Genomic DNA, 12,039 nt, shown 5'->3' with positions numbered 1-12,039 from the left:
TCTGTACAGCGTAGTGTCAGAAAACGCTTCAGCAGTACTATCTACCTGGTAACCTGTCACCATCGGTGTGTCTGCTGGGTTTGCATCAACCAAATTCAACCTGGTTAATACATCAGCAATTTTCTGTGTTTGGTGTACCAGAAAATTACCTGCTTGGTCCCTCTCCACCTGCAGAGAAAGATAGTTGGATACCTCACCAAGATCCTTCATGTCAAAGTGCTCCTTCAGCTGAGCTAGGGTGCTTTGGTAAAAAGCCTGATTCTTCCAAAACATCAGAAGATCATCAACAAAACATAAACAATACAGTTTGTTTTGTCCCTCCTCCTTGACAAACACACACGGATCAGCCTTGCCCTGGTGAAAACCTAGAGAAAGCAATGTCTCAGTGAGTTTTGTGTCCCAACACCTGGCACTCTGCTTGAGACCATATAAGGATTTCCGCAGTTTACAGACCATTCCCTTCTGTATCTGCATCCCATCAGGTGGAAGCATAAACAGCTCCTCCCCCAAAACCCCGTACAAAAAAGCTGTATTAATGTCATGATGGGAAACATGCCGTTTCTCCTCTGCAGCAATCTTGAGCATCAGCCAAATGCTCTCATACTTGACGGTGGGTGAGTAGGTCTCGTGGTAATCCTGTCCTGGTACCTGTGAAAAACCTCTGGCAACCAATCTGGCTTTGTGTTTGACAACTTTGCCATCCTGGTCTGTCTTGGCCTTGAAGACCCATTTGCTGCCAACCAGTCTCATTCCTGGGACTACCGGTACCAGTTCCCAAGTTTGGTTCCTATTCAAGGAATCAACTTCAGCCTTCATGGCATTAAGCCAAGGCTCAGCATCTTTAGAGGTTAACTCCTGAACCTCTTTGAAGCTTGAAGGTTCCCACACCTTCTCTGAGCTACTAAGAACAGCAGTTGCCGTCTTAGCAAACTCATCAGCAAATCTCTTTGGAGGTCTGCCTTTGGTCGCCCTTTCAGATCTGCGTACTAGACGCAAGTCTTCTGGACTCATCTCCTCCTTCTTAGGAGAAAAGTGACCAATGGTGAACAGTGGTTCTTCCAGTTCATTGTCAGACGCATCAGATGGTCTGACTGAGGCCTTTGCGCTCTTGTAGTCTGCTGTGTCATCACTGTCACTGACACCAGCAGCAGCGCCGCCCACTGAACTGGAATCCGAACTCTGATCATCATCATCATCCTCATCCTCAGCTTTCTCAACATTATCTGCCTTTTTCACATCACCTTCATCCTCCTCTGGGTAACTCTGGAAAATTCCCACATTTCCCCCCCACTTAGGATTGTACTCAACACTCTTTGTGAACTTAACGGACTTAGAGTCAGTCATCCATACCCTGTATGCACCTTTTTCGTACCCCATGAACAAACCATGTGCCCCACGCTTCCCAAGCTTGTTGCTCTGTGGGGTGTGTACCACATGTCAGAACCAAAGATTCTCATGTGCTTGACGTAAGGTTTCTTACCAAACATCTTCTCATAGGGAGTACAACCAATAGGTGATGACAGTCTGCGATTATAAGTGTAAACGAACGTGGACAGAGCCTCCCCCCAATACTTCTCAGGGAGATTGGCATCATGCAACAAGGTTTTCAGGCCTTGAAGCAAAGTCTGATTTGCTCGCTCCGCAAGTCCATTCATTCATGGCGATCTAGGCGTTGACAAGTCATGCTGGATTCCCTTCTCAGTCAGGAAAGCTTCAAACTGCTGAGAAGTGAATTCCCCGCCTCGATCAGTAAAGAGACTGCCAATACGTTTACTGTGAACATTCTCCAACCAAGCACAGAATGCCTTGAACCTAGGAAACGCTTGTGATTTCTGCTCGAGCATAAACACATGAATGTACCTGGAAAAAGAATCAATTAGAACCATGAAGTACCTTGCTCCACCCAAAGAGGGCGTAAGTGGACCAACCAGGTCTGCGTGGACTAGCTGGTAGGGTTTGGAAGCCTGCCTGCTAGACTCCTTGCCTTTTGGTGCAACCTTCACCTTGTTCTCTGCACAAGATACACATTTCATGTGAAACTTACAGGGTTTGATGTTCAAACCCTGAACCAACTCAGGCATCTTGACCAGCGCTTGCCAAGACATGTGACAAAATCTTCGATGTGCCTCGTGAATGCATCCTGCATGAAGAACTTTGTTAGTTTGGGCAACACAACAAGAATCAACATTAGACACAACAGCACCATTGTCATCATAAGTTATACAGAACAAACCATCTATAAACTTTGCATGCAAAATGTCCTCTTTGCCTTTCCTGATGACACAGACGCTCCTCTTGAAGGAAATCTCAAAACCACGCCCAGTCAGCTGTGGGACACTGAGCAAATTGTCTGCAGCACCTGGAACATAAAGTACATCTTTGATGGTTGTGTGCAGACTTGCCAGTCTCACAGTCCCTTCTCCTGTGATTCGCAACGTCTTTCCATCTGCCTGGTGGATCTCTCCATCTTGAGGGGTGAAGGAGATAAACAGATGCTTATCTTTTGCCAGATGGCGGGTGCATCCAGAATCTACAATAAATCTGGCCTTGGCCTTTGGAGCAGCTTTTCTGGCAAGCAAAACCTTGTCTTCCACCGGCGTGGGCTTTTGCTGCTTGCCCCCCTGCTCCTGGCCATCAAACTTGCCTTCGGCTTTTGGAGAAGCAGTGCCAGCAAACAAAGCCTTGTTTTTCCCTGGCTTGGGCTTTCCACCCCCCCTCTGCTTTGGGCCATCTGCAGGCATCTGTCTCTGTTTACTTCTGGCCTTCCGGCCTCTGCAAAGATGACCTTGGCTCTCATGGGAAAGAGAGCTCTCAGCTGCCGACTCCTTGGCTCCCCCTGGAGGCTGGAATGCTGCCTGGGATGAAATCACAGTCAGCTCCCCCTGCAGCTTGCAACCGGTGCCCTCGGCATCCCTGCATACACTCTCATTCTGGGAAACAGCCAGGATCTCCGATGCAGTCAAACTCTGGGCTGGGATGACCGGCAGATGGGTTATCTTCAAAGCATTCCACATCTGACGTGCAGTCGTGTTGCCAGCTAGCGTGGCAATTTCCTCCAGAGAGACGGATAAGACAATTACGCCTATGGCCCTTGAATCTTGGGCCCTCCATCTATCTGTCAGAGGAACTGGAGGGGCTTCAGACACAGTATGCCACACTCCAAACTGTCGTAGTAGACTCTCACAGCAACTTGCCCAAGTCTCATAATTGTGCCTGTTTAACTTTGGGCACTCAGTGCCATCATCTGAGGCTTGTAAAAACTCCATTCCAGGGTTTTACTTGAGCCGTGAGCCTTTTTCACTTCAGAGGCTCCTTATCTTGGCTACTCATAAATCTTGAGGCCTGCTTGGCTCGACTCCCAGGCCAATTAGCCGGCCGGAGTTCAAAGAGACTTTGCCGCGGCAACGAAAAGCCTTGACTTTTCCACACATACCTCAGCAATCTGTCGCAGTCTTACTCTCCTGTAAGTGCCGTGAATCTGGGCCCATAGCCTGTTGTTGGGATACTGCCAGGGAGACAAAGTCCATCATGACTCCACAAGCCGTCTCCGGACGTCCATTGACCTCCCATAGAAACGCAGTATCAATCAATTAGCGACATGAGCTCCAGAAATAGCTTGCCACATTCCAAAGCTGATGCACGCTCTATCAGCGGATAGAGTGATGATAGAGTGATGGTTCAGTGGTGAACCATGGCATCTCAAATTCCGCAAGGCTTCACGCCAGTGTGACCAAACCAGTTGCACTCCCCTAAATCCATCTAAATGTTATGGGGGGGGGGATTTGTCCCACTTAAGTTGCACTTTATAGCTCAAGAGGGCCCCTCTGGCTGATAATAATATAGTAGCACAGAAGACGCATCACAGAACAACTTGCAAAGCAAAATGACATGTAGTTGGTCCACCACAATTGCAATATTATTGCATCCTTCAGCAATGGTGTGTCCAGCTCCATCTCAGTCATCATCCAGGCACGTTGTGGAGCTGCCTGGATGAGAGATGGGCATCTTCGGCCAGTCAGGGGTGAAGAGCTGGCAAGATCCCCTGTACTGAGCAGAAAAGCAAACTCCTTGGCCTCCGAGATCTCTCCCAACTCTCAGCAGCCCTCACTGTGAGCCATACTAGAGGAATCATAGAATCATAGAATCATAGAGTTGGAAGAGACCACAAGGGCCATCGAGTCCAACCCCCTGCCAAGCAGGAAACACCATCAGAGCACTCCTGACATATGGTTGTCAAGCCTCTGCTTAAAGACCTCCAAAGAAGGAGACTTCACCACACTCCTTGGCAGCAAATTCCACTGTCGAACAGCTCTTACTGTCAGGAAGTTCTTCCTAATGTTTAGGTGGAATCTTCTTTCTTGTAGTTTGGAACCATTGCTCCGTGTCCGCTTCTCTGGAGCAGCAGAAAACAACCTTTCTCCCTCCTCTATGTGACATCCTTTTATATATTTGAACATGGCTATCATATCACCCCTTAACCTCCTCTTCTCCAGGCTAAACATGCCCAGCTCCCTTAGCCGTTCCTCATAAGGCATCGTTTCCAGGCCTTTGACCATTTTGGTTGCCCTCCTCTGGACACGTTCCAGTTTGTCAGTGTCCTTCTTGTACTGTGGTGCCCAGAACTGGACACAGTACTCCAGGTGAGGTCTGACCAGAGCAGAATACAGTGGCACTATTACTTCCCTTGATCTAGATGCTATACGCCTATTGATGCAGCCCAGAATTGCATTGGCTTTTTTAGCTGCCGCGTCACACTGTTGGCTCTTGTCAAGTTTGTGGTCAACCAAGATTCCTAGATCCTTTTCACATGTACTGCTCTCAAGCCAGGTGTCACCCATCTTTTATTTGTGTCTCTCATTTTTTTTGCCCAAGTGCAATACTTTACATTTCTCCCTGTTAAAATTCATCTTGTTTGTTTTGGCTCAGTTCTCTAATTTGTCAAGGTCGTTTTGAAGTGTGATCCTGTCCTCTGGGGTGTTAGCCACCCCTCCCAGTTTGGTATCATCTGCAAATTTGATCAGGATGCCCTTGAGTCCATCATCCAAGTCGTTGATAAAGATGTTGAATAAGACCGGGCCCAAGACAGAACCCTGTGGTACCCCACTAGTCACTCTTCTCCAGGATGAAGAGGAACCATTGATGAGCACCCTTGGGGTTCGGTCAGTCAGCCAGTTACAAATCCACTGAGTGGTAGCATAGTCAAGACCGCATTTTACCAGCTTCTTTACAAGAATATCATGGGGCACCTTGTCAAATGCCTTGCTGAAATCAAGGTAGGCTACATCCACTGCGTTCCCTTCATCTACCAGGCTTGTAATTCTGTCAAAAAACGAGATCAGGTTAGTCTGACATGACTTATTTTTCAGAAATCCATGCTGACTATTGGTGATCACAGCATTCCTTTCTAGGTGCTCACAGACTGTTTGCTTAATGATCTGCTCCAGAATCTTCCCTGGTATTGATGTCAGACTGACTGGGCGGTAATTATTTGGGTCCTCTCTTTCCCCCTTTTTGAAAATAGGGACAACATTTGAATTTTGTCCTGCTTTTGCTGAGCTACAACAAAGGAGCGCACCCCCAGGGGGCCATGATGTGGTAACCCTGGCGAAGCATTGCAGAGCAACTGAGAAAGCAGAATGATGTTTGTGTGGACAGTCCATTAGAAAGCTGCACTATTATTGCATCGATAGCACATTGCAGAATACGGCCCCCCTCCGTGCAAAAACATCCGTCTGGTGGGACAGTAGCTTTCATTTCGGAGGTTGTGGTTTTACATCTTCCTATTTGTTTATTTATTTATTTATTCAAAATTATTTATTTATTTCATAAAATTTATACACACCAGATGGTAGGAAACATCAAAGCCGTTTACAGAAAGATAAAACCATAAAATCAGGAAAAACCTACAGTACATCAAACGCTGAAGAAGTGAATACCAGAATAGATCGGAACTCACTCCCAAGGTAAGGGGAAGAGACATGGCTAAGATGGCAGGACAGCTTACTCTATGGTGTAAACCCCTTCATGCACTAATTAGACTGAAGCATGTTGGTTATATGAGACTGGTTATCCCGCACAACATGCTCTCACGCAACCCATGCCCTCCAACTGAAAACCCATTTCCTGGACAATATCAACATTGTGTTTTGTGCCTGTGAACTGCACAGTGAATATTTTTATTAGAAAAGAAAACAGCCCGGTGTTTCAGCTTCTCAGAGTTGTTTTATTCAGTGCGCTGCTACAGCTTGTCACACCCAAATCCTCCAAAGGAATCTGCCAAAGTGCTTTTCCAGGCAAAAGGGGGCAGAGGGAGAGAAACCAAGAACCTCAAATTCACTAGACCAGGGATGGGGAATTGTGTGGCCCTCTAGATGTTGTTGGATTCCATCACCCCTGACCGTCGGCCATGTTGGCTGAGGCAGAAGGCCATTGGATCTAGCAATATCTGGGAGCCCACAAGATTCCCAGCCTTCGCCCTACACAAACAACCAGGCACTCAGCTGTGAGGCACGCCTCTTACTGGAGGGAGGGTCACTCCAGAGGCAGCTGTGGCATGAGGGTGCTGGATCATGTCTTTGTGGGCACATCTGAGGATTAAAGAGGACCCCCTAGGAAGCATGCTTGGAGATCTTCCTTACCAGGTGGCTCTCTGGCAAAAGCAGAACAGTACTAACGGCCATATGGAACCACACCTCAAAGCTGGATCAGACTTCCCAGATCCTGTAGCCTACATCAGGAGGAAGACTGGGGCAGCGGGGCCTAGAGTGGGAGTCAGAGCTGCTCTTAGGGCTGCATGTCTGAAGCATGGGCAGAAATCTTTGGGTGTGAGGTTGCATGGGGCTGTTTCTGTGTTTTGGTGATGCCAAGCCGCCAGCCAGCCAGAGGCAGGCAACCAACTGGCTTCAGGGGCAAGCTCCTTTGCAAAGCCAGACTGACTTCACCGAATGCAATGGCAGAGTGACCATTTGGCCCGTGTTCTGCTTCACTGTGAGATGGCGTGTGTTCCTCAACCCAGAGAACCTCTCGTTCAACGTCAAGTTGGTCTAAGGAAGGAAAGCATAAGAGTTAGTCTTGAATCCCCCCCCACACATGTGCTGGGAGATGCCTGCACACCGCACATGTAAAGCACATCTCCTCCCACCCACACCCAAAAAGTCCTGGGAACAATGGTTTGTTAAGGGTGCTGGGAATCGTAGCAGTGTGAAAGAGGGGATGGAATGGTGAATACACAGCCCTGCTGAACGCAGAGGGATTTAGCTTTGGAGATAACACATGCATGACCACAATCTTCATGTGAGTTCCTGGTGACCTTCATTTTTATTTATTTTTTTCAAAAAAAATTATTAGTTTTCCACAAATTTTAACCACACAAACAGACAAACAAACAAACATCCTAACCTTATTAAAACCAATCTAATTAACATTGTTAAGCAACGTCCTCGTATCCCCTTGGTTGAATTTCAGTGTATATCATTTTACTGGTTTTCCAAAACCTATATTCTCATAAAATTAACTTGGTCACATAACATCTTTCTTTCTTTCCTAATCTCAGTTTCATCATATAATTTATCACATTACATATTTAAATCCTAAGCCTATTTGATATTTGCAAGCTTTTCCAATTAATTTATCTTAACATATTTAACCAAATAATCATTAAATTTCGTCCATTCTTCCTGGTAGTCCTCCTCCTTCTGATCATGGACTCTTCCAGTCAGGTCGGCTAGCTCCAAAAAGTCCATCATCTTCATCTGCCAGTCTTCCACTGTTGGTATTTCTTGTGACCTTCAGCTTAAACACAAACTGCTCTGAAGTGAGAAAAATCCATCACACTCAAACATTCCTGCACAAAGCTGCCCATGGCAAGGTTGCAACACAGGTTGCAACCCTGGAGATTCTGATGTGCAGGAATGGTTTCCTTGAGGGCATGTGCCATAGGGTACCAAACCCACCTTCTATGTTTTGAAGCCCAAGAGTTAAGAGATGAGGAGTCCACCAAACCCCAGCTCAAGCTGGGGGTTGGACTGGAAGGGAGACAAGCTAATGTCCCCAGAATTGGGGGGAAGCTTGGCTAATTTCCAGGTCTAACTGAATGGCACCATGATGTGTGGTCCTCTGATGCATGAGAAAGCTCAGAAGGTAAGAAGAGGTCTTTTCTCCCCACTCCTGATTTCAACAGGTGGCTTGAAGCGTCCACATGGACGGACGGACGGGGACACACACACACACACACCCCAGCATGGCTTCAACTTTTAGCACAAAAAGTCTTCAGCCAGATGTCATGGAACCCTTGGGCAGGGGCAACTTATCATTTTATTGATTTTCCATAACAAACAATTAAAAAGGCGGCCAATCTTGCAAAGGAGTGTTGCCATTTAAACTGCTGGTGTGACGTAGGAACCCGAACAAAGAAAAGGAACCAACTACCCAGAGTCTGCTTCCGATTGCCCTTGTTCTCCACCTCCCTCTATCCTAATCAGCCGCAAACAAGAGTTCAGATTTGAAAGGCTTGTTATCACCTCATTCCCTTCAATTAGCCAGCTGCTCTGGCAGATGACATCAGTTCCTTCCCGCTCCCAATATTCCTGCTCCTAACCTGGTTAGCCATAGCCCGGAAGCTGAATCTCAGGGGAACGCCTTTGGGCTCATCTTTTCTGGGCCTCTTCTCCCCCTCAGGAAGGGGTGCTTGGCTCCTGGCCTGTGAAATGCGCTCAAAATGTAAAGATGCCTTCTTTCCAGGGAGCCAAGGGAGAAGGGGGAAATTTGAAATACCTCCAAACCTTCCCACGTCAGAGATGCAGGAGTTGCGTCACCTCCAACTTCCTCAGGGATGAAGCAGCTTCAAATATATAAAAGGATGTCACATAGAGGAGGGAGAAAGGTTGTTTTCTGCTGCTCCAGAGAAGCGAACACGGAGCAATGGTTCCAAACTACAAGAAAGAAGATTCCACCTAAACATTAGGAAGAACTTCCTGACAGTAAGAGCTGTTTGACAGTGGAATTTGCTGCCAAGGAGTGTGGTGGAGTCTCCTTCTTTGGAGGTCTTTAAGCAGAGGCTTGACAACCATATGTCAGGAGTGCTCTGATGGTGTTTCCTGCTTGGCAGGGGGTTGGACTCGATGGCCCTTGTGGTCTCTTCCAACGCTATGATTCTATGATTCTATGAAAACGAAACATCCCACCTGGGCACGGTTTCTGAGAGAGCAACAGCAGAAGACCCAGACTCTGGCAAGATGAGCATTTGCCCAGTGGATTCTGGCCGGTCCATGAGGGCAGACAAGGGATGGCTGCAGTGGCCGCCAGCCCCTTCCCACTCCATCTCAGATACAGAACGCATTTGCTCTGCCACTCCTTGGCTCTGGCGCCACCTACTGTTGGCCTCCTTGCCTTCCACCCTCCCAGTCCCAATGAGCACCATCCACCCCTGGTCCAGAGGCGCAGAGCAGTAGTTAGGTGATCTTGCGCCCCGGCAGAACCGTCCAGATTGCGCCCCCAGCCACGGACAAGTTAGCTCTTCTTTCTGCCTCTCCTCCACACACCCCCAACCATTCAATTCACCCTGGAAATACAAGTATCGAAAAGTAAAATGTTAGAGGTTTCCCCCCACCCCATAGCAATATAATTGGATTCAGCTAGCTGGTCAGTCTACTTTCGGTTTCACTCCTGGCTCCTTGTTAAATTAATACTGCATCAGAAACCCCCCAAGCAGATATCCAAAGTTATTTGGCATTTCTCCAGTTGTTAATGAGATGTTTCTTCTAGTCCAAGGGAGTCTTTTGATCTTCTTCCAGGAAACCAAGAGTCGAAAGCCTTGATTTTCCTTTTCTTCTTTTTCCAGTCATTTCCACACAGTTAGTCTTTATTAGAGTTATTAAAACCTTATTATATTAACAAATGCAATTTTTTTAGTCTCCCTTGCTTTCCTGCTGACCTTCAGCTTAAAGACAAACTGCTCTGGAGTGAGAAAAATCCATCACACTCAAAAAGCCCAGCTGGAGGGACCTGGAAGTGTGCGCGGAAGAGCAATTTTGTAGTGGGTTTGTTGCACAGAAGAAGCTGAGCACCCGATTTAAACAAAAAAATAAATAAACAATGTAGTATGTAATATGCATAGCATGTATCCAGGAAAAATAGAGCTTGCAAATTTTCTAATACACATGGGTCATCACTTCTTATTGCTGAGAATAAATTGAGGATCTTGTGTGACATTGTAATGATTCTGATTCTGATTATATTTAGACCCCACCCACCCAGCTGGGATTCTCCAACCACAATTGTATATTGCCACAGAAAGAAATATTAAAAATTAAGAAGTTTCGTTGTTTGCCCACAAATCTTTCCCTATAGACCAATATTTGGATTCTTCTTGAACATTCTACACAGTTTGAGGAAGTTCCAGGCAGCTGTAAAAGTTATAAACAGTTCCATGAAGTTTTAAAAAGTGCTCATAGTTATGAGTAGTAACGTTACATGTACGATGTTTCCAACTTTTCATTTTGGGGCAACCTTTTTCCATAACTGAGAATACTTAGTCCCTTTTCCAGTGTTTCTAAGCAAAAGTGCATCCCTTTATGATACAGGAAACTCTTTTGGGGGAAGAAAAGAAAATTCCACAAGTCATACCCCTAGTGCCCACACAAACACACAGACACGCCTTCTTGGCACTGCCTGCTTTCATCCACTTGCCTTGGGATATGTGTAGAGGGTGCTTCTGAGCATGTACAAAGTACCCCCCCACACACATACGAAAACCCTATCTCCACCGGCTTATCACACAGCTCACCCATGAGCATGCCTGAGTCTGGATGTGCAACTGGAGAGGGTGAGGGGTGTGTAGAAAAACAGTCGCCCTGAACCAAATTGGAAAATTGCAATGGATAGAGGGGGGGAGGATTAGATTCTCAATTATACTCTCTATTGCTTCATGTAGGTTACCAATGGAACCCCTGAAAAAGATATGGCACACAAACGATTCCCAAGGATGGGAATGAAATTTGGGAATCGCAGCCCTTAAAATTTGCTTCCAGATTTCTTTGGGGAAACTCCTTGAAATTATTGCACGGATGGGAGAGCAGGAGCTGGTCACTCGCGCATGCGCCTGGCAGGGACCTGGCCTCGTCGTGAGCAGCAGAGCTTCCAGCCGTGGGGCTCACGGCGGACTCCCGAGAAGGGCACGGAGACTGCAGCGCCTGCTGTCGCTTACTCCAAAGTAAGTGTGTACGCACTTACCTGGGACTAGTTGGCCCGATCTGACTCAGTGCACTTACTTCTGAGTAGACATTTAGGGGAGGGGGTGAAATGTTGCGTGTGCCTGTTGCGCCAACAAGGAGAGGGAGCTTTCTTGCAGGAAAATCGCCAGGAAAGTGTTATGATTACACCTGTTGCTTGAGAGAACTGCCAGCACGCAAGGAGGCAAGGTGCGTGCCCAAAGGGTGGCAGACCCGTGTATGCCTGCGCGTGTGTGAATGTGAAGTTGCGTGCCGTGGGCGAGAGACGAGACCCGCAGCCAGGGAGAAAGTGTGGCTCCCACAGGCTGGAAGGGCTGTGTGTTTTCTCATGGGAAGCGTGCAATGCAGGGAAGAGGCGCTTGCCCTCCGAGGATGCAGCAGGACATGATACAAGATGGAGCGCGCCAGGCACAGACGGCAGCAGAGGCTCCCTCCGAAAGCGAGGGGCGGGGATTCGTCTTCTGAGGGTATAGGCAGCAAGGAGCCAAAGACAGCTCCTGAGCGTGCAAAGGGAAGGCAGGGTGGTGTGGCGGATAGAGAGCTCGCCTGAGACCTGGGAGGCTGAACGTGGGGGCCGACCTGATCTTACTCAGAGCCTGCAGTTCTATGATTCTTGGAGAGCAAGAGAAGAACTTTTCCCTACCCACTTTCTCAATGCCATCCATATTTTTTTAAAAAAATCTTATATATATCGTACAACAGATCTTCTCATCTTATACAATATTTTAGACTTCCGTCAACACCTCTGATGATTTCCCATTCTTTATCACTTATTCTGCATTTCTTAATTTCTAGATTACATTTACCGTAA

At 47.2% G+C, this 12,039-nt stretch overlaps 1 protein-coding gene across 1 annotated transcript in view; it reads right to left on the bottom strand.

Moving 5' to 3' along the window:
- LOC310753753 (inositol polyphosphate 5-phosphatase OCRL-like) overlaps positions 1–12,039 on the bottom strand; it is a gene marked incomplete at both ends in the record, with an annotated part of 332,356 nt that overhangs the window by 298,178 nt on the left and 22,139 nt on the right.

This window comes from Podarcis filfolensis, assembly GCF_964270895.1.
Source record: "Podarcis filfolensis genome assembly, chromosome: W".
Classification (NCBI taxonomy): Eukaryota; Metazoa; Chordata; class Lepidosauria; order Squamata; family Lacertidae; genus Podarcis; species Podarcis filfolensis.
The sequence above is the reverse complement of the archived record's forward strand: the minus strand, read 5'-3'. Positions and strand labels throughout refer to the sequence as shown.